This window comes from Sorex araneus, chromosome 1, assembly GCF_027595985.1.
Source record: "Sorex araneus isolate mSorAra2 chromosome 1, mSorAra2.pri, whole genome shotgun sequence".
NCBI classification, from domain to species: Eukaryota; Metazoa; Chordata; class Mammalia; order Eulipotyphla; family Soricidae; genus Sorex; species Sorex araneus.
This window is the reverse complement of record NC_073302.1, coordinates 353,344,045-353,366,766: the sequence shown is the minus strand read 5'-3', so window position 1 is coordinate 353,366,766 and position 22,722 is coordinate 353,344,045. Positions and strand designations below refer to the sequence as shown.

At 46.8% G+C, this 22,722-nt stretch overlaps 1 protein-coding gene across 2 annotated transcripts in view; it reads right to left on the bottom strand.

The window, feature by feature from the left end:
- The window catches only part of STARD3NL (STARD3 N-terminal like), a 48,643-nt gene extending 29,903 nt beyond the window's left edge, over positions 1-18,740 (bottom strand). For both annotated transcript variants that reach the window (XM_004606891.3, XM_055122626.1), the window contains exon 1: positions 18,640-18,740. The gene's annotated coding sequence lies outside the window, so the exon portion shown is untranslated. The remainder of the gene's footprint in view (positions 1-18,639) is intronic.
- Between the last annotated feature and the right edge of the window lie 3,982 nt (positions 18,741-22,722).

The window sequence follows — 22,722 nt, the reverse complement described above, 5'->3', positions numbered from 1 at the left end:
TAGCTCTTTCAATTCCTCTTTGGGATACCCGAATAGCGTTCTCATCCTGTTTTTGTAGGGCCCAGGTCTCTGAGGCGTATGTTAGTGCAGGAAGAATGGTGGAGTCGAAAAGATGCGCTCAGAGCCGGAGGTTCTTCATCCTCTTAACAACTTTTTTGACGCTCTTGAGGGCATTCCATGATGCTCTCTTCCTCCTGAGCAGTTCTGGTGCCAAGTCATTCATCATGTTGAGTTCTCGACCCAGGGAAACATAGCTGCTGCATCCAGAGATATTCGTTCCATTGAGAGCAAATGGAACATCACGAACTAGTTCATTTCTCACAAACTTTGTCTTTGTGAGATTCAGCTGCAGTCTGACCTTTCCACACTCACATTCATGTTGCTTGGCTAATGTTTGGTGTTATTAGAATGATGTCATCAGCAAAGCGGAAATGCTGTAGTTGTCAACCATCTATCTTCACTCCCATTCCAGTCACATGACGTTCTCAAGGGTGGCACTGAAGAGTTTCAGTGAAATGGATATCACCCTGCCAAACCCCTCTCTTTATGTCGATGATCACTTCCTTGTAGAATGGACATTCTACAGAGATCCTGGTGGTGAATCTGCAATACAGCTCGCAGAGGATCCTGATGTACTGAGTTTGAACACCCTTTCTGGCTAGGACTTCGAAACATAAACATAAACAAAAACCAAAACATAAAATAAAACAAAATGTAGTAGCTGTGTCCAGCCTGCAATCCTCCGAGTCCTCTGTCTGCTGGCTCTGAAGTAGCTGAGGTTCCACTGTCAGAGGGTTCCAGTGATGACCATGATGACATCAGGGCATCACCAGGGCCTTTTGTGACTGAGAACTGAATAATTCCATGCATATGTCCAGAACCTCTTTGAATTCTGTATGTGACAACAATGGACTGGTCAGCTGGAAACAAACAAGCAGTCTAAATGGTGGCTATTGTGCTCACCGCAGAGTCTGGGACGTGACTGCATGGATTTGAGCACTGGCATTCCCCCAAGGGGCTTCAGAAACAGAAGCTGACAGGTTCTCAGGCTAAGAAACTGGGCCGGACCCTGATCAAATACTTCCCAGGTCTTCCATGGCAGGTGACTTCTCACTGTCTCCTAAATACTTACCCACTCAAACATGCCACTGGCTTTGAAAAGCATATTTAAAAGAATTTATTTGGGGCCCAAATGTGCTGAATTGTGTACATTTGGATTAGTTTTAATTGGGGGCCTGGCATAATCTTAAACTTTGTGGAACTGTTTCCACAGATAACCACTATCTCCTATTTTCCTTAAAAGGCTCTCCTGGGTCTCTGACTCCCCAGACAAGATGAAACTGGCAGGTGACAATCACCTAGGAGACAGCGAGCAAGCAGAAAGACAAGAAAGGCAGGGAGCCAACGCTTCAGCTATCAGGCGTGGGAGAGACCACCTTGTTGAATTACCAGTGGAGTTCATGAATCTAAACTATAATAGGAAATCCACCAGATAGCAAGTTTGAGTTAGATTTTAAAAATAATAAAAGCTGCCTTTTCCCTCAGCATGTGAAAAAGCAGAAAAGGCAGCTGAGCTAGAGAAGGGAACACCAAGTAGAGGATGTTGGGAGGACCAAATCGGGTTGAAAGATGCGTGCCGAAAGTAGACTATAAACAGAACATGATGGCCACTCAATACCTCTATTGCAAACTATAACACCCAAAAGGAGAGAGAACAAAAGGGAATGCCCTGCCTTAGAGGCAGGGTAGGGTGGCGGGGGATGGGGTGGGGTGGTGGGAGCGATACTGGGAACATTGGTGGAGGAGAATGGGCACTGGTGGAGGGATGGGTAAATGATCACTGTATGACTGAAATGCAAACACGAAAATTCATACAAGTTTGTAATGGTACCTCACGGTGATTCACTAATAAAAATTTAAATAATATTAATAATAATAATAATAAAGCTCCAAGGTGAAGGAAAACTCAACTATAAACTCAATCTATAAACTCAAGCTATAAACCACCATCTGACATATATTTTACTAAACTTTTCTGTAAAAAAAAATGTGTGAACATAATAATATCTACAGATGCTAACGATGCCATCAAAATTCAGCAGCAAATCAATAAAACGATTAACTAGTTGTTATCATACATGAAGAAAGAGATCTACATGTCAAAATGTACTGAAGGCTGTAAAAAAGTTCATGAGATGATCCCTTGCATGGTTTATGGCCTAGAAAAAACTTTAATACACATAATTTTCAGATCAGGAAATTCTTTTTGTTTTTTCTTATTTTTTTAAATTGAATCACTGTGAGACACAGTTACAAAGCTTTCATGTTTGAGTTTCAGGCATACAATGATCGAACAACCATCCCTCCACCAGTCTTGACTTGTGCAAGGCCCTGAGTTGGCCCCCGTGACCACACAGCTCCTGGGTGTATCCCAGCAGCCCACCATGGCAGGGACACGGCTGCCCAGCCCCACAAGTCAAGCTCCCAAGCACCAGGACCCCTGCCAGGCTGAGCACTATGGGGAGAGGACATGGGCATCCCAAAAACATTTTTCTCAAAATACTAAAAGTGAAACTTAAGAGAAAAACAGCTAATAATGTGAACCTTAAAAAACTCCAATTAGATCCAACGACAACAACCAAACTCTATAATGTGCCTGTCACAGCGGCAGCCAGGGGCAGGGCAGAGACAAGGGCAGGCGGCCCTGGTGGTAGGACGGGTGTTAGAGCAATATAGGCCTAAAGCTCAGCTCTGTAGACTGTCCATAGTACCGGAAACTGTAAATTATGGTTCCTTGATAAAATAAACAGAAAATATGATGTAAAAGTTCAAAAAACAAGCTGACAATGTTTAAGTATGCCAGTTTAACTGCAATCTTAGAATGTTTTAATAAAACAAGTAAGAAATTTTTAAAAAACTTCAATTAGAAAGAAAAAAATGGAGAAAGAAAAATCAAAGCCTACAAGAATAGAATATATAGCGATGATTAAAACAATTCTTACTCAACAACAAAAATTTTATAGGAACAAATGAAATTTATGAGATCACCTACTAAACAGTGTTTTCTCAGGCCTTCAGACTGCACTCAAAAGACTTGATGTTGCCTAACCAACCACATGGCCTACTTCTCCAGAAACACTTGACCAAGGAAGTATCACAAGCTGTTTCCTAAGGAAATTCCCTCTTTAGCAACCTCTGCTTATCTTTTCCTCTCATCTTCATGGCTCTTATCTACAGAGCTGAACTCCAAGCCTCAGTCTCAGGGAAATTTCCCACATTCATATCTCTCTTATCTGAAAATAGTGTAAACAAAAGTCTTGGCTGACATCTAACACCCTATTTGAAGATTATTTGTGGTCCACCTTTTGGCTTCTTATTATTGTTATTATTATTGATACTAAGGCTCTAGCCAGGCAAGGAAGTGTCTTCTACAGGTGATGAACACTTACAAAACAAAAATAAACCAACTGACTGTTGTAATTCATCTAAGAAAGAACCACTTAAAATAGCATATGTAAGAGAGAAAGGAGAAAAGTGCCCGCTATAGAGGCTAGGGTCCTGGGGGCGGGGTGGCCAGAAGGAAACTGGGGACATTGGTGGTGGGAAATGTGCACTGGTGAAGGGATGGGTGTTGGAACATTGTATGACTGAAACCAAATTATGAACAACTTTGTATCTGTGTATCGCATATACTTATTTCAATTTAAAAAATAGCATATAAAAAACAAGATCAGTAAGGCACTGCCGTGTCTGTAGCACTGTTGTCCAGTTGTTCACCGATTTGCTCGAGCGGGTATGAGTAACATCTCCATTGTGAGACTTGTTAGTGTTTTGGCAATAGCACAGTGGGTAGGGCATTTGCCTTGCAAGAGACTGACCTGGGTTTGATTCCTCCGTCCCTCTCTTTTTAAATTAAAACCATTGCTACCTTCAACATAGGTGTGTGTGATCTTTGTACCCATGTTTAAGTGTTTTGTATGACAGAAATATCCACTGAATCTGCTGTACAGGGGCTGGAGCAATAGCACAGCAGGTAGGACGTTGCCTTGCACGCGGCTGACCTGGGTCCAATTCCTGTGTCCCTTTCGGAGAGCCCGGCAAGCTACCCAGAGTATTCTGCACACACAGCAGAGCCTGGCAAGCTCCCCATGGCGTATTCGATATGCCAAAAACATTAACAAGTCTCACCATGGAGACGTTACTGGTGCCCGCTTGAGCAAATCAATGAGCAATGGGATGACAGCGACAGTGACTATGACAGTGTCTTCAATGAAATATATCTTTTCCCTGAAAAAAAGATTTAAAGATAGTAATCTTAAAATGCTAAGATTTTGGGGCAGTCTCAGGCCGGGGCCGGAGCTCAGGCTCCGGCCGAGATTCGACCCAGGTGGCCATGCCTTTGCACAGCCGCGTGGATGTGGAACGAGCAGGAACCAGAGACAGCTTTAGGACTTGGGGTTCCAGCGATTGCTTGCCACCATGTACGGAGACTGTGAACTAAGCTTTTGCTACATGCTGTTCCAGGAAGGGAAATGATTCATTTTCCAACTTATATCTCCCTGGACTTAATTACTATAATACAGAAATTGTAAACTGCGCGGCCGCGCGACTTTTTATCTCTTCATCCTCATCAGTGGAAAACTTATTATCAAATATTTCCTTGTCAATAGAGCTGTATTCTTGGGGGATAAATTCCAACAAAAATAGTGAGTCTGTTTTGAAACTCCAACAACAATAGTGAGTTTTGTTTTGAAATCTGGAATGTAATCAAGGTAAAGAGAAAAGGAAGTGAAATTATCAGTCACACGGGGGGGGGGAGTTGGGGGGTGAGGGGTGGGATGTATACTGTTTGTTTTTGTTTTTGTTTTGTTTTTGTTTTTATTGGTGGTGGAATATGGGCACTGGTGAAGGGACGGGTGTTTGAGCATTGTATAACTGAGACATAAGCCTGAGAACTTTGTAACTTTCTACATGGTGATTCAATAAAATTAATTTAAAAAAATAAAATGCTAAGATTTTAAGATTTAAAGATAGTTGAATAAACACATGGATTTTCATAATTTTTGAGGCAAATCGAAATTTGCCTGGTAGAGCCTGGCAAGCTACCCGTGGTATATTTGATATGCCAAAAACAGTAACGATAGGTCTCATTCCCCTGACCCTGAAGGAGCCTCCAATCGTTGGGAAAGATGAGTAAGGAGAGGCTGCTAAAATCTCAGGCTACGAGGAATAGAGACATTACTGGTGCACACGCGAGTAAATCAACGAATGACGGGATGATAGTGATACAGTGATTTTCATAATTTTTGAGGCAAATCACAAACATAATAAGAAACAATTTAGATGCAAATTAGAGATTTAAGAATCACACTTGATAACTTCTGAAAATTCAAATTCTGCCAAGAGTATATCACATCTACCAAACTCCACAAATATGATTCTAAGTAGCAATTATATTCAGAAAATCAGGGCATAATCCACTGTGTTCCACTATGTTTGGAACAAGCTGAATTGCGAATTTGAATATATCAATCCATAGATCTGTCTACAAACGTTTTGAATACATTTAAACATAATACATATATAATATACATAATATGTATGTATACATATCAGCTTATCTACTTGCTATATAGCAAATGGAGTCAAGGTGAGTTACCATTCCAGAGAAGTATATAAATTACCTCTGCTGCCAGATAAACCCGGAGCCGCTGAGCGCGAATCGGACCCTCTGCGGCGCTTAAAGACTTTGACTCCAAAGATGTAACACATTCGGGCATCCAGCGCAGCACCCGAGAGCAATGCATTGGGACACCAAACTGGGCTACAACTCGGTGCTGCTGGGGGTGGATTTTTTTTTTCCTCCCCACCCTGTCTTCCTGCATGGAAAGCGGCGGGCTGGCGGCACCATGTGGCAGGCGCCATCTTCTGATTCCAGACCCACAGGTATTCGGATTTTACTTTGGGGGCTCCCAGGAACTCATGGGAAGGGGGCGTAACCGGCACGCCCTCGGCCCAGATAAACCCGGAGCCGCTGAGCGCGAATCGGACCCTCTGCGCCTAAAGACTTTGAATTCAGAGACTTCTTACAGCAATGCACTGGGACTGTGAGCTGGGCTATGTAATTTCTGGCAGAATTCTCCCTGGACTTTATACAGAAATCCAAAACCTTAACATTTATAATTGTTCAGCAATGTGAATCGGTTCCATTTGAACAGGTCTGACTTGGGGGGGAAACTCCAAATAATAACAGTAAGTTTTTGTTGAAAATATTGAAGGTTTTTAATGTAGCAGCCACCTCTGGACTGTGAACTAAGCAAAAGCCCCACGCTGGCCGACGTGGCGTGGCGTACACCATACTATGAGGCGCAGGAAGGGGGATGAGGGGGAAAAAGAAAAAAAAAAAAGGGAAAAGGAAAAAGAGAAAAAAAAAAAGAGAGAGAGAGAGAGAGTTATGTCAACTATAGTGAGTTTTGTGTTGAATTATGGAATGTAATCAAGGTAAAGAAAAAATGAAGTGAAATTCATTAGTTATACAGTAGGGGGTAGGGGGTGGGGGCGGGGGGTATACTGGGGTTTCTGGTGGTGGAATATGGGCACTGGTGAAGAGATGGGTGTTTGAATATTGTATAACTGACATATAAACCTGAGAACTTTGTAACTTTCCACATGGTGATTTAATAAAAATTAAAAAAAAATAAAAATAAAAAAAAAATAAATTACCTCTGCTGTCCCTTTCTGCGAGCACTAGGGGTACAGCACTGAGCAAAAGTGCAAACACTTTCCACCTGCTAGAGTAAGGGGCCGGTGGCAAACAAAGGGACATGGCTACTGCAGCCAGAGGGGATGGGAGGTACACGGAGAGGGGCAGAGAGCAGATACCTGCAGGGAACAGGGAGCTGAGGAGCCTCCAGGCTGAGCCCAGCGCAGGGCAAGGGTAAGAAAGACTGGGCTGCCACGCAGGGCTGCAAGCCCAGCAGGGAGAGCTGAGAACAACGCACAAGTGGGGTGAGGACTGGCCCAGGGGCCTGTCTGACCCGGACTCTTTGACAATAACTCAGGAGAGGAGACATGTCACTCAGAAGACGAGAGCACCAGGGTGGGGTCAGGGGGCGCCCGCCCAAACACAGCCCCCCAGGGCAGCTTCTGGCCCCCACATCCCATGCCCTGGCCCGACCCCAGCAACTCGGGACTGGGCCTCACGAGAAACTGACCGGCTGAAACCTCAGGTCCTGTGGCTGAAGGGTCTGGGCCTCCTCAGAGTGGGGGTGGACTCCCCCCACTTCCCTGGACTTTGGGTGCCCTGGTCACAGCCACAAGCCACCTCCCCACCATGTAAGCTCACCAGGAAGCATCAAGCATGTGGCATCTCCAAACTCAGCAGCATGACAACCCGGGAAGAGCATCCCAGAGGGGTCCATGGATGGAAACAATCCCGCTGCCAAAACAGCAACACATACACACACACACACACACACACACACACACACACAGTGACAACTGTGACAAGTTACTGTAGCAACATTTTAGTAATCCCATAGATCACTATCACTATCACTATCATCCCGCTGATCGTCGATTTTCTCGAGCGGGCCCAGTAGCGTCTTCATTCATCCTAACCCTGAGATTTTAGCAGCCTTTCTTTACTCATCCTTCCCAACGGTGCCGCATTAGAGGCTCTTTCAGAGTCAAGAGATTGAGACCCATCATTGTTACTGCATTTGGCATATGAATATGACACAGGGAGCTTGACAGGCTCTCCCATAATTCCACAGATAAGTACTTAATATCCACATGGTGAGAAACAACAATTTTCACTAATATTCTTCCAAGAAAACATTTTTTGGTCATTCTGTTTGCTATTGAGTGGTAACAAGCAACATAAAATGAATTATTGTGGGCCTGCTCTAGGGTCAGGCTTGAGGGTGCTTGGAAAAACACACAATGGTAGAGGGAAGGTGACAATGGTGGTGGGACTGAGGTCAGAATACTGAATGCCTGTAACAAATCATCATGCACAACTTTGTAAACCACGGTGTTTAAATAAAGGGGGGTGGGGGGATGTTCTGTACCAGAAACCAGGACGAAGACAAGAAATATGTTACTTATACATTACAGTATGACATGATGGCTGGGATTTGGGAAGCTGTTTAGTCTGTGAGGTGATCTTCTAATAGATCAAGATATGGTTAAAGGTAAGATATGTTTAACGGGTTGGGAGAAAGAGCCTTGGGTTCTATAATAGAATTGCTATATTAGCCCTGCACTGATTATCTTTGTAAGGAAACTTTAATCCTGTTGAGAATTTTTTTTATTTTAAAAGCATTAGTGTTGAGAATGGTTGGTTTCGAACACAGAACAAATGCATCTGGGGATAGGTTAGATTTGACGTATGGAATGAAGGGATGCCTAAGGACATTGAAGCACGGAGGTATGGTGAACATAAATGGGGAGACGTAGGGGCTTTGCGGGACCTGTAAACTCAGCCTGGATGCATACAGCATTAGATGTCCATTAACATCTAAGAGAAGAGAAACGTGGTTGGATATAAAACAGGCATTCAGGGGAGAGATCTGAGCTAGAAATAGAAATTTGGAAGTCAAACGCATACAGATTAAAATTAAACTACAGAAATGAGATTTTTCCTTTTTCTCCATAAAAACTGAGGGAAAAGAGCGGGTAATGTGTACTTGTTGAAAGAAAACTCATGTGAGGTGGGCTCTCTGTATAAGGCCACAGAGTTCCCAATGTAGTAAATGACGAGCACAGAACACCAGAACACTGTAACCCCGGACATGCCAAGGTCCCAAAAGGTAACGCACGAGACGGCTGCTCTCGCTGCGGGCACAGAAACACCAGCAAGGGGCAGACGAGGGGACAGAAACCAGCATATACTCTGGATGGTCACCAAGGTTCAGAGGGGGCCAAGTCAGCTGGACACACGGCGGGCATCAGACAACATCTGTGTCCGACTCCACCGTGGTGGACGGGCAGCACGGCGGCATGCTGGGGGTGGCACGTGCCACTGCTCGTCATCCCACGCAGGCATCACTACCCTGAGGGCCACGGCATCACCAGCCATGCACGCCACATCAGTGGCCAAAAGAAACTCCCTGGGCAGCAGCAGGGTGGGCGTCTGCCTGGCACACAGCCCACCCAAATTCTATCCCCAGCCCCACCAGAAGTGACCTCTGAGCACAGAGTCAGGAGTCATCCCTAAGCACTGTGCAATGGGGTCCAAAACAAACACTCCCTAGTGCCGCATGTCTCAATCTCTTTCTGACCACTTAGGACCTTGCTTCCTTCCCGTCCCTCCACTTGTTCCCCTCGTGCCATGCCGTGGTCTCCCATCTACAGTTTATCACCTGTGCCCCCTTAGAACACCCCCGAGGCCCACACGGGATCCTGTTGAAAACACATCCCCTTTTCATGCCTCTGGTGACAAGAACAACATTTTATTTCTTCCACTTTCCAGAAGTCGCTGTCAGGTGACTGCGGACAGAATGCCTCTCCCCAGCTCCCGTCTCCCTCCCAGTTGCGGCTTCTAGTGGATATCCTCTGGTGCACAACTAATTTTGTAGCTTTTTCCTCTTGCTTTGGTTTTAGCTGTAACTCACATACACTTAAATATTTTCTCACAGTGCACTTTTAAACTCCTTTAGCTTCTAATGCCTAGAACTTCCTCAGAACTAGGTTTGCCAAGTTAAACAAGTCATTGCCACAATGCAGAGAAGAGCCCATAGTTCTCCAGAACATCTTCTTGTTCTCACAAAACAAAGTCAACTTACAATAAAAAAGAAATAAAACACAATAGATCAGTGATGAAATATCTGATTATCAAAGGATGAGCTTCTTCCCCCTAAATTTTGATCTTATGACTAACGTAAACCATCAGCGAAGAGCAATTATGAGAAATCCTTGTTGTTTCTCTGTGCTGATATATTCTCACGATTATTTATTTATCTCATTTACTTACTTTTGGGTTTGTGCAGTATCTCTGATCTTTCATATGTGTGTCCTATATTGCTTACATGCCCTTTTCTCAACACTATACCAAAGTTCCTAGAAGATACTTAGAAATCTTTTGCACCTAGAAAAGTTCCTGGCCATATGTTAGGCATTCGTTTTATTAAACTCAAGAGTTACAAATATCAAGGTACAAAAGTATGATATGTGGATACTTTATAAAGCTAGAAAAGTTTACCCATATGTGTGGACTTTCAATAAACCATGTTAAAAAAATCAGGAATATTTAATCTGATTTCCATAATTGCTATAATGGAATTAACTCAAGTATCCCAACCTCCCCTCAATAAATTAATCTGATCATCTTCTTTTCCAATATGTTTTGAACACTATGAACTGGCATCACTCTTAACATCTTTGTCGGTAAACTGGCATGAGAAAAAAAAGAAAGAAATTACTCATCTAGTGAGACATTAGGTAAAACCTCTGCTGGAAGCTGGGGAATGTGGAGATCGGGGGGGCAGAGAGAAGACCTTGACCCCCAAGCAGAACACAGTTTTATAAAGCAGGTAAGTGGTTACGCAAATAAGCAAAAATCAAAGCCTACTATTAGTATAACACAGAGAAGACTGAGCTGTAGATCTGTGTGGCCGGGAAAGGACTGAGAGAAACAGGCTCGGCCCAGAGACGTCTGAAACAGACTCCACATGGAAGTCGGCCAGAGTGAGCATGCCGGGAGCCACGGACTGTTCACACGGAGACCCAGGGTTCGAGCCTTCAGGGGCACATGTGGGCGGTACAAAGGCCCTGGGAGCCAGCTGGGACTCACATTCCAGAAGTCAGGTCAAGAGCCCAATGGGAAATGCTCAGCACAGCTTAGAGGCACTAGCGCACATGGACCTGGTGAAAGAAGCTGGGGCTGGACACTGCTCTGATGGGCAGCAGGAGTGGACACTGCTCTGAAGGGCAGTGGAGCCCTGTGTACAGTCACCAGGAGAGAGCCTGGTCATCCAAAGAGGTAAACCCAGACCCCAGGATGACGGGCTCCGTGGAACTGTGGCGTGACTGTGGTGCTAGGGGACAGCCCTAAACTCCAGAACTGCATGTCCTGTAAGGGGTCTCCACCGCCACAGCGACAGGGAAGGTGAGTTCTGATTATGCAATCGCAGAAGAGAAACCCCTGCGACGGGCACTGCCGGAGGACTGAGTGTGCAGACAGCTGTCCCGAACAATGCAACATCACAGTTTCCCAGTGTGAGGCTGGAGTGTGAGGCCATGTCAGCAGACAGCAGGCAGCCCCAGGCCCTACCTCAGCCAGGCCCCATGAAGGAAGGGAAACTGCCGCTCTAAGCCGCCAAGACGGGCACCCCTCGGACGAGAGCCTCTCTAGGTCACACTCTGCCCAGGGCTGAAACGCGGTCACCCCAGCCCAGGGCAGGACACGACGTCTCTCTGCTTACCTACAGACAGTTCACCAACACCAATGGGCACTGGGAAACGATAAGAGGGCAGGAGAGACAGTGGCCAGGGCGGAGCCCAGGCTCTACCAGCGGGAGGTCCAGGCCCTCACCCTACACGGAGCTCTGAGCACAGCCGCAAGAGACCCCAGGGGTCACGTGAAACAGCCTGAGCACTGTCTGGTGTGGGCCACAGCCCATGACCACACATTGTTTTTTTTTAAAGATGGGAGCTTTACACACAAAACCTGGATCTCTAATTCTCTGGAAAACACTAGGCAGTTCTGGCGGTGCTTCCCTGTCTGCCACGTTGCCACCCAGGCACCTGATTTGTTTGTGTCCCTGACTGATCCCTGTGGACATCTACTGTGCCTTCTGGATTCCAGGTACCTGAGCACCCCACCCGCCTCCGCCCAGTGCCAGCCCCCACATGCCACACTTGGTCACAGTCCAGAAGGAACTTCCTGGCACTCAAATCTAGCACTTCTGCTTACTAATTATGCAATCTCAGAAAAGCTACTTAAGGGACATCGGGGAGTACAGCAGGTAGCACACTTGCTTGCTTTGCATGAATGTACAGCCCTGACACCTCATATGGTCCCCAGCGTTCCACCAGGGGTGACCCTGGAGTACTACTGGGTAGGACTCAAAAGCCAAACCCCAAAAGAAAGATATTTAACTTCCCTGTGCCTCAGCTTCCTTATTTACAAGATGAGGATAATAAAAATCCAACTTGGTGTGGTAAAGAGTAGCTGAGTTCGCTTTGTTTGGGGGCTCTACCTGGTGGTGCTCAGGGCTTACTCCTGGCTCTGAGCTCAGTGATCATGCCTGGTAGGGCCTGGGAGATCATTTGGGGTGATGGGGATTAAACCCATGTCAGCCATGTATAAGGCGAGTGCCCTAGAATAAATGAGTTTAGCTGTGAGTACTTCTCAAGGGAGCAGCGTGGGGGGGCCCTGGGCAACCCATCGTGCCCTGGACATGTCTGGAGACACTCAAGAATTCATGGCATTTAGTTGGTAGGGACCAAGATGCTGCTATGCATCGTCCAGTGCCCAGGCAGCCCCCGCACAAAGAAGCGGCCAGTGCAAAATGTCAGTGCTGCTCAGGCTGGACAACCCCCACCCAGCACTGCGGAACTGTCAGTGTTTCCCAACAGCAACAAAAGTCAGGTCCTGGCCCATAACTTCCATTTTGGCTGAAGAAAATCTATCAGTGCAAGCTCTCTCCACATAAAGGAAGACACAAACTGATGGGAAATGCCGAGCTTGAACGTAGCATACCAGAGAGTTGAAAAATGGACTCGGAATTCCCCGGCTCCACATCATTAACTCAGCAAGCGATTAATTTAAAAACAAGACCAGAAAGCACAAACTTCCGGGATTATATTTTCCTGAAACAACGAAAGGAAAACAATAAATTCTGGCAAGGAATAATGTGCAGTACCTGCAAGACCAACTCCCTACAACAACGACACAAAGCAACTACGGCAACTTAGAAGTTAACACGGCAAAGTCCTCCAAACCCCAAAACCCAAGTTTAGTACTACAGAGAACACCCACCAGTCCCAAGATTTTTTTTTTAAACCATAACAAAAGCATAAGTACAAGAGAAGCACATAAACTACAGAGCCTGCCCCATGCAGTCCTGCTTACTGCCTGACAAGGGTCCCGAGGCTGAGGAGGGACACAGGGGAGATGATGCTGAGTGGCTACAGCAGAATCTTCCTGACCCAAGTCAGCTTATAGCAAGTCAAACAAAGCAAGGGCCTGAGAGATCGTACGGGGTGGGTGCCTGCTTTGCGTGTGGCTACCATGGGCTTGACCGTCAGCACCTCATACAGTTCCCTGAGTCCCTTCAGGACTGGAGTCATCCCTGAGCCAGTACCAAGAATAAGCCCTGACACTGCTGGGTGTGGCTCACTCCCCAGCTCCCAATCAAACCCCCCCCCCCAAGAAAAAAACCCAACAAGCAAAGCAGCCCCTGGAGGCCCTGCAGTCCACACGGCCCCAGGAGGCTGCCAGGGCTCTGGTGCAGGGTGGAAACGATGCCAGTCTGCACCAGTCCTGCTGCTGGGAGACAGAAGCGCTAGTCAGGCTTCCTGGCAGGCATGTGAGGGCTGCACTGGACTTTCTGATTTGGGAGATTTTCTGGGTTTGGGGTTTTTATTCTGGCTTTTGGAATCACACCTGGCGATGCTCCTGGCTCTGCACCCAGGAATCACTCCTGGTGGTGCTCAGGGGACCATATGGATGCCGGGAATCAAGTGAGGTTGGCCACAAGCAAGGCAAACATCCTCCCTGCTACACTATTCACTCCGGCCCCAGCTAGATCTCTAGATCTCACCTTTCTTACCTTTGAAGAAAGGAAGAAAGAAAGAAAGAAAGAAAGAAAGAAAGAAAGAAAGAAAGAAAGAAAGAAAGAAAGAAAGAAAGAAAGAAAGAAAGAGAGAGGGGGAGGGAGGGAGGGAGGGAGGGAGGGAGGGAGGAAGGAAGAAAAAAAGGAAGGAAGGAAGGAAGGAAGGAAGGAAGGAAGGAAGGAAGGAAGGAAGGAAGGAAGGAAGGAAGGAAGGAAGGGAGAAAGGAGAGAAAGGGAGAAAGAGAGAAAGAAAAAAGAAAGAAAGAAAGAAAGAAAGAAAGAAAGAAAGAAAGAAAGAAAGAAAGAAAGAAAGAAAGAAAGAGGAAGGAAGGAAGGAAGGAAGGAAGGAAGGAAGGAAGGAAGGAAGGAAGGAAGGAAGGAAGGAAGGGAGGGAGGGAGGGAGGGAGGGAGGGAGGGAGAAAGGAGAGAAAGAAAGGGAGAAAGAGAGAAAGAAAAAAGAAAGAAAGAAAGAAAGAAAGAAAGAAAGAAAGAAAGAAAGAAAGAAAGAAAGCGAGAAAGAAAGGGAGAAAGAGAGAAAGAAAGAAAGAAAGAAAGAAAGAAAGAAAGAAAGAAAGAGAAAGAAAGAAAGAAAGAAAGAAAGAGAGAGAGAGAGAGAGAAAGGGAGAAAGAGAGAAAGAAAAAAAGAAAGAAAGCGAAAAAGAAAGGGAGAGAGAAAGAAATCGAGAAAGAAAGGGAGAGAGAAAGAAAAAAGAAAGAAAGAGAGAAAGAAAGGAGAGAAAGAAAGAAAGAAAGAAAGAAAGAAAGAAAGAAAGAAAGAAAGAAAGAAAGAAAGAAAGAAAGAAAGAAAGAAAGAAAGAAAGAAGGAAAGATAATGCTTTAAAAACATTTTTATTTTCTGATCCTGAATATGACACATGATCCCCCAGGGATGGCCCTGGCCGCCCCCAGAACCTTCAGCCTGGGCAGCGCTGTAAGCCAAACTGAGCATTGCTAGGAAAACTGAGGGGGAACTCTATCTAAAAACATTTCTTTTTCTGAGATGATAAACACCGAGTCTATTTACGACAATGTACCTTCAACATTCAGAGCCCAAGAATTTGGACCAGACAGTTTCTGGAACACAAAACTTTACATGCAGGAGGCCAGGTTCGATCATTGGCCATGTCTGGTCCTCCGAGCACTGTCAGGAGTGACTCCAAGCACTAAGAAGGTTGTAGCCACTGAGTACCCTTAGGTGCAGCCCTCAAACAGAAATGAACACACAGAAAGACACACCCAGAGGTCTGAGTTCCTTCCCTGTGACTCCTCGGTCACAACGGAAGTCAGCCACTTGGCTGCGAACAGAAAGAGCCCCGCTGGAGGAAAGCCAAGGGAAGACTAAGATGCTTCCCGCAAAGGTGAGGCTGGAGGCCGCAGAGACAGAGCGTGGCAGGCGGGAGATGGTGGCGGAGATGCTGCTTTGAACTCAGCACCACAAGTCCCCTGAGCACGGAGTCTGGGAGCAGCTCCCTAACCCTTCTGCACCCGGCCCAAAAGCAAAAAAAGCAGAAACATGAGCTGCAGATGTGTGCACGCCACAGCTAGGAAGAAAACAGTTTGGGGAATCTGGATGAACAAGAGAGGGTCACGTGTATGAGCTCCACAGGCAAGGAGTGAGCCCCTCCACAGGCTCCACGGCAAGAGCAGACCACCATAGCCCAGAAATGAGAGGACTCCCCAGGCAGTGCTCTGAGGCCCCGGGACTGAAGCAGGAACAAGAACCGGCTGGACATGCGGGAGTAGTTAAGACAACTGCCTTTCATGAGCTGACCCAGGTTCGATCCTGGCAACCCATACGGTCCTATTCCAGCATCCAATATGGTCCCCGAGTCCCACCAGGAGTGACCCCCAAGAGCAGAGCCAGGAGTAAGCCCTGCCAGGTGTGGTCCAAAACCAAAAGGAGAAAGAGCACAAAAAAACAAAGATGAAGGAAAGGAGGAGCAGAAAGGGAATAAAGAAATAAAGAAAAATAAAGATATAACCCAAAATAAAGATATAACCCATCTACACAAGCATGTAGACCACGAATTGTTAAGTGTCTTTTAAGCTCGAGCCTAGGTATCTTTGAACACACAAGTACAAAATAGAGCATCAGGAACACACCAAGACTGGTGAACAACACCTGGGAAAGGCGCTCAGGAGCGCAGGGGAGAGAGAAGGCTTCCGCTAAGGAGACACAGGCTCTGGGCAGGAACGGGCGGCAGCAAGCACCCTCGATGGACTATTCCCTCCAGCCAGGACCCTCTGCAGGTGCTGTCCGAGACACTGGATGCGGCCTCAGCCCCAGGAGGCTAAAGCCTAACTGCGGAATCTCTGGAACTCAGGAGCGAGTCCCCTAACACTCTCGAAAGAATGAAACCCTCAGTGAAAACAGCCAATAGCACCTGGGACGGTAGCTGGGATCCAAGCGCTTGCCTTTGCGAGCCGTGACTGGAGAGAGAGCCCCAGGAACACGATGCCCATGAGTCCAGACAGAGTCTGGGCTGCTTGCACCCAGATCATCTACCTATCCCCAGGAGTGGACTGTGGGCCGCCCCAAATTGAGCAATTTTTAAAATAAATTCAACAGATGTGCTAAAAGAGTAAAAGGCCTCTTTAGCCTAAATGTAAAAAAGGTGTTGATTCCCTCAAAATTCTAATGTGATATGCAAATATAATCGTTTCCATCTAAAACAGAAGAGTTTGAGGGGCTGGAGCCATAGTACACCGAATAGGGCATTTGCCTTGCATGTAGTAAAGCCTGGTTCGATCCCCAGCACCCCAGATGGTCCCCTAAACACCAGCAGGAGTGGTCCCTGAGTCAGAGCCAGGAGTAAGTCCTGAGTACCACTGGGTGTGACCCAAAACAAAAATATTTTTGTAAGTTTACAGATAGTAAGTTCCTGCAGAAATACCTATTCATATGTGTATATATACACATATGAATACCTATGTCTATATATATATATAGAAATACCTATGTAAAATATATGTGTCTATATGTATACACATACATGTATGATGAAACTGTTTGGTATGGACTTTTTTGAAAGGAGCAGTAAAAATACAACAGCCTGGGAATCATCAGGAAGAGAATTTGGTGCTAGTTGTGTTTTAAAATCACTGCAGACCTATGGGACCCCAGCAGCCACTTTTTAATTGAGACCAAGGTCACAAGCACTGAAATGCCAACCCATAAACTCACGTTTGTGGCTACCTACAGGGTGGGGCACCAAGGGCTTGGCATTGGGGAAACCGAAGTACTCAAATCTAGGCTCCCTCAAAACAAACTGGGTGGTCTTCAGTTTATCTTCTTGCTCAAGATTATTTGCCTCTACAATAGGATGAAAAGATGACAACAATGTAATGCACTTATATCTTGTTGGCACTCGTTGAAGTAGACACCAGGCCCATGTTGGGTAAAAAAAGCTCTAATGAAGAATGGTAAGTCACTTGACAATGCATTTTTCTAGAACTCGGTTGGAATGAATGGCCTGCAGTTCATTTTAAGCACGCCCAAGATTATACTGGGGAATACTAGAGAATGTTCCTAGGTGGGAAGAGGAGGGTACAAGCAAGGAACTGGAGACAAATAGACTCTGCATCCTGCAGAAGTAACAAGGACCAGAAAACTGCCTGGACATGGGGTTTGTGGGGAGGGATTCTCCCTCCCCACAAAACATACTGGGGAAAAAATACAGAATGAATGACTGGGACGATTCCATGACCAAAATAAAGCAGAGAGCTTTGAGGCCCTCCTAGTACCACGAACGAAAACAAAGAGGGCCTTTCTCTGCCATGGCCAGCTCTGTGATGCAGCCTGGTACTTAGTTCCTGCACACCTCTTACACAGGATGGCAATCACCATCTCCCTGAGCCTAGGTGAGGTCAAGTCCCATGCCCCAAACACAGTGCTATACTCTGTAAAGGTCCATGGCAAGGTTTTAAGAGAATAACCCCCTCCAATAGGCATGACATATCATAGATGTCTGCTGTTGTACAGGACATGTTTTACTTTATAAGCAGAATCATGTCCTTGCCTACTAGACCCCATAAATAACAGAATGGGACATAGTTGTGCAATTGCCTTCTATAAGTGAGGAAGTATGTGCATACTTTCTAATTGTTTTTGGTTTTGTTTTGTGTATTTGTTTGGGGGCCACACGCATAGGGCTTAGAGCTCACTCCTGGCTCGGTGCTTAGATATCACACCTGGCGGTATGAACCACATGTAGTACCCAGGATTGAACCACATATAGTACCCGGGATTTAACCCAGGTCATCAGCGTGCACGGCCAGTACCCTACCCGCTGCCCTACCCGTCCAGCCCCTCTCATTACCTTCCAGACCCTGCCAACCAAGAACTCCAAGACAGGTATGAGTTAGAGGTGGGACCTGCACCTGTCGGCGCTAACCGCACCAGACTGTGACAGGTGATGAATGCAGCGAGTGAAATAAACGACAAGTCAAAGGCTGCAACTGTCACTGGGCAGGATGGCCAGGAGAGCTCGAGTCGGCCCACCTTGGACCAAATGCGGAAGAAGGACCTCGCTCGCCCCCGCCCGCGACCCTCAGATCCGAACTCCTGGCAGGCGGCCCTGAGCTGGGCGTCGTGTAGCGACACCCTGGCCGGACACGTTTTCGTTTGCCGATTCCCTTCGTTTCCAGAGGGTGTCTGCTGGGCGCATCCCGCGGGCCGGTCAGCACCGCATCCCAGTGCTAGCGGCCCGGCCGCCCTGCACGGGCCCGGGAGGTCCAGCGCGGGGACCGACCCCGCCCCGCGGCCACCCCGGCGCCGCCCTCCTCTCCCCGGGCCCGGAGGGGCCCCAGGCCCGGCCTCGGGCGTGCAGTCTCCGGAGCGGGGCAGCAGAGACCCTACCTCCTCGGGCGGACGGCCGGCAGCTCCTCCGGGAGCGCGAGCGCGGGGGGCGGCGCGGACCGAACCGGGCCGTGACGTAAGCACGCTGGCGTCCGCATCCCCGTGGCTGAGACCCGCGGGGCCAGCAGCAGAGGTGGTGATAGGGCCACAGATCTGTCAGTCATCGGCTGCCCAATAAGCGCTGCGGAAGGAGGGAGGAGGCGGGCCGCGCGCTCCCGGGGTGGGTGGGACCCCAGCGGCGCCGAAAGCACCGGGCCCGAGGCTACCGGCTGGAAGTTCCCGGGCCGGAGCTGCCGTGCATCACTGCCCGCGGCCCACTGTCCACCTGCTGGACTTGCTCCGGGCCCGAACTGCCGTGCCTCCCGACCACGGCCCGCTGTCCCCGGCTGACTTGCCCCGGGTCCAAACTGCCATGCATCTTTGCCCGCCGCCCGCTGCCCGCCTGCTGGACTCGCCCCTGGCCCGAGCTGCCCCTCCGCCCGCTCCAGCCCGCTGTAAGGGGTGCAGACCCCCGTGACTGCGTTTCAGGGCGCGTGTGCCCCTCGCAGTGCGTTTTGCAGCATAAACATTTCTCCACACCTATGTCAGCTCTGCTTAGAACTTTAGTCTTTTTTTTTTTTTGATAACCAACAATTTATTGTCAACTTAGGCACAGCAAAATTGTCTATAGTATAGGAAATAGGGTTTGAACATTTGGAGTCCTAATTTATTGTCTTTGGTGGATAGATGGAATATAGTCACCTGCTTATTTTTCTAATTCTGCTTAGAACTTTTAGCAAATTCCCCCAGACCAGTGAAAATTCTTGGTTTGCGTTTTCTCGGGTTCTCAGATTTCTGTGGGCAAAGGGTATCGCGAACTTCCTGGTATTCTTCCCAAAGCATTCTAAGTGCTATTGTTAATTTTTAATTACATACAATAAATGTAAGCAGCATGAAACAGGATAAATACCTTTTTCAGACACTATTTACAAGCCCTCCTCTCTGTGTTTGCATGTGTGTGTGTGTGTGTGTGTGTGTGTGTGTGGTATTTCCCACTGGAGATTGTATCATTGAGATCTTTCGCTCTTGTTAGGCTATCAGCCATATTCTATGAAGATCTCTGTGGTGAGGAAGGAGACATAGGGCAAAGGAGTGAGCACTATGTATATATAGTGGAGAACTCTGGGTGTCACCCTGGCAGCGCGTGAGGCCCTCAGCACCAAACCAGAGTAACCCCTAAGCATTGTGACGTGTGCTCCACCCTAAATTTTTTAAAATTCAAACAAAAAACACTGCACATAGGCTCAGAACCAATAGATATAATTTATAATCTTCCTCTTTTTAAACTTTCTTTAATTGCTGTTTAGGTAATGTGGTGCCTCTCTCTTTTTAAATTAAACCATTGCTACCTTCAACATATGTATATGTGATCTTTGTTACCTGTGTTTAAGTGTTTTGTATGACAGAAGTATCCATAGAATGTGCTGTACAGGGTATGCACATTTTAAATTTTGGAGTAACTGAACTCTATTTGTGCCCTACCTAATAGTTACAGTTTACAATCCTCCCTGTAACACAACTTCCTGTCACCCTCGCCAAAGCTAATAAACATGTTTTTTTTATTATTTATTTATTTATTATTTTAAAAAATTACTTAATCACCGTGAGATAGTTACAAGTTTTCATGTTTGGGTTACAATCAAACAATAATCAAACACCCATCCCTCCACCAGTGCACATTCCCCACCACCAATATCCCGGGTATACCCCCCCCCTTTCCCACCCTCCCCCTGCCTCCATGGCAGACAATATTCCCCATACTCTCTCTCTCTACTTTTGGGCATTATGGCTTGCAACACAGACACTGAGAGGTCATCATGTTTGGTCCATTATCTACTTTCAGCATGCATCTCCCATCCCGACTGATTCTTCCAGGCATTATTTTCTTAGTGATCCCTTCTCTATTCCATCTGCCTTCTCCCCTCCGCTCATGAAGCAGTCTTCCAGCTATGGGGCAATCCTCCTGGCCCTGGTATCTACTGTCCTTGGGTGTCAGCCTAATGTGATGTTATTCTATACTCCACAAATGAGTGCAGTTCTTCTATATATGTCCCTCTCTTTCTGACTCATTTCACTTAGCGTGATACTCTCCATGTGTATCCATTTATAAGAAAATTTCATGACTTCATCTTTCCTAATAGCTGCATAGTATTCCATTGTGTAGATGTACCAAAGTTTCTTTAACCAGTCATCTGTTCTAGGGCACTTGGGTTGTTTTCAGGTTTTGGCTATTGTGAACAGTGCTGCAATGAATATATAGGTACAGATGTCATTTCTACTGTGCTTTTTTGCATCCTTGGGATATATTCCCAGAGGTGATATTGTGGGGCCATATGGAAGCTCAATTTCTAGTTTTTGAAGGACTGTCCATATTGTTTTCCAGAAAGGCTGGACCAGTTGTCATTCCACCAATAGTGAAAGAGTGTCCCTTTTTCCCCACATCCACTCCAGCACTGGTTGCTTTTGTTCTTTTGAATGAAAACACACTTTTAAAAAATGTTTCTGAATTGATTGCTATGAAATACTTTTTAAAGGTTAGCACATATACAAAAGAAGGTCATAATCATAGGAATATACTTGCTAACAATGAGTGCTGTTGAATCACCTCCAACTAGACCAGTTTTTTATTAGTTTGTAAAATCCCCACAGCCCTAGGCCCTCCGCCAGCCACCTTGCTGATCCCAGCATGTTCTGTGGGGACCTTGAGCTTCACCATTGCTTTTTTGCAGTCAGTTTGGGGGGTGCTTGGTGCAGGTGCTACCAGTATCAGGACCACCCACAATGCCTGATAGTTGGGAGAGTGTGTGTGTGGATGGGAGGGTTTGTGTGTGCGTGTGTGTGTGTGTGTGTATGTGTTTGTGTGTGTGGAGGGCTTGGAGGTGATGGAGTAATCAGCATGTGTTCAAGTACTTAAGATCTCTCCCTATGCTAGATCAATATTTGAAAAGATTGCCTGCAATATTGCTTATCTTCTTCTGGTCTCACACCCCTAATGCATGAAGAATCACTCTCTGAACTTTACCACCCAAATGAATTTTGCTGCTTTAGACTAAGGAAGCCGTCCCATGCATATGGCTCTTTCTGCCGCATACACTTTGTATACACTCTGTACTGTAAGGATGATGTCCATTAAAGAAGGTAGAACCCTTTTATTCATTTTTGTGTATAATCCTCATATTTCTCTTTCATGTCCTACCATTATTGGACATTAGACAATGTCATCTGGGGTCATTAAAACTGATGCTGCTGGCACTCAGCAGTGAAGAATCCTGGCTGGCAGGCACCACACACCAGAGAATGCTCCCGACCCCAGACCAAGCCGATAACACCGGGGTGCCCCAGATGGAGCAGGTGCAGTCACCCCACCTTCTCCAGATGGAATCCCGGCGACCATGAGCTTCTACAAACTTGGCTCCAGTATGTGGGGACCAGGACTATTTCTCCAAACCGCATAAGTGGCCACGCAACCTTTCCTGATATACAAAAAACGCTCAGGAATGGCTCCTCCACCCCTGAACAGCCATGATCCCTGAGGCACACAAACCACTCTCAGAATGCAGCGGCGGCTGGCAGAAATGCTCCTGGACTGTGAACTAAGCTAGAGCTCCGTGCAGCCCTGGGAGATAAAGGGTTTTTGTCCCTTAGCCTTTTCCCCATTGCAGCAGCATGGCGACTGCCACCTTTCAGAGCCAATTGGACAGAGAGATAGGAGCTTGCAGCGATGGGGTGCGCAGGAAATCTCGAAATGTGGGGCAGAACCGTCCCTGCTCCCCGCCCAGACGAGACCCTGAGCCGCCGCCCGAGAATGGCTCCTCCGCTCCTGAACAGCCATGGTCCCAGAGGCACACAAACCAATCTCGGAATGCAGGGGCTGCTGGCAGAAATACCTCTGGACTTAATTACTAAAATACCAGAATTCCAAAACCACCCGGCCGCTGTCATGGCCATGTGACATCATATGCTCTTTATTATCAGCAATAGAAAACAAATTATCTAATGATGTCTTTTCAACAGGTCTGATTGTTGGGTGAAAATTCCCCAAAA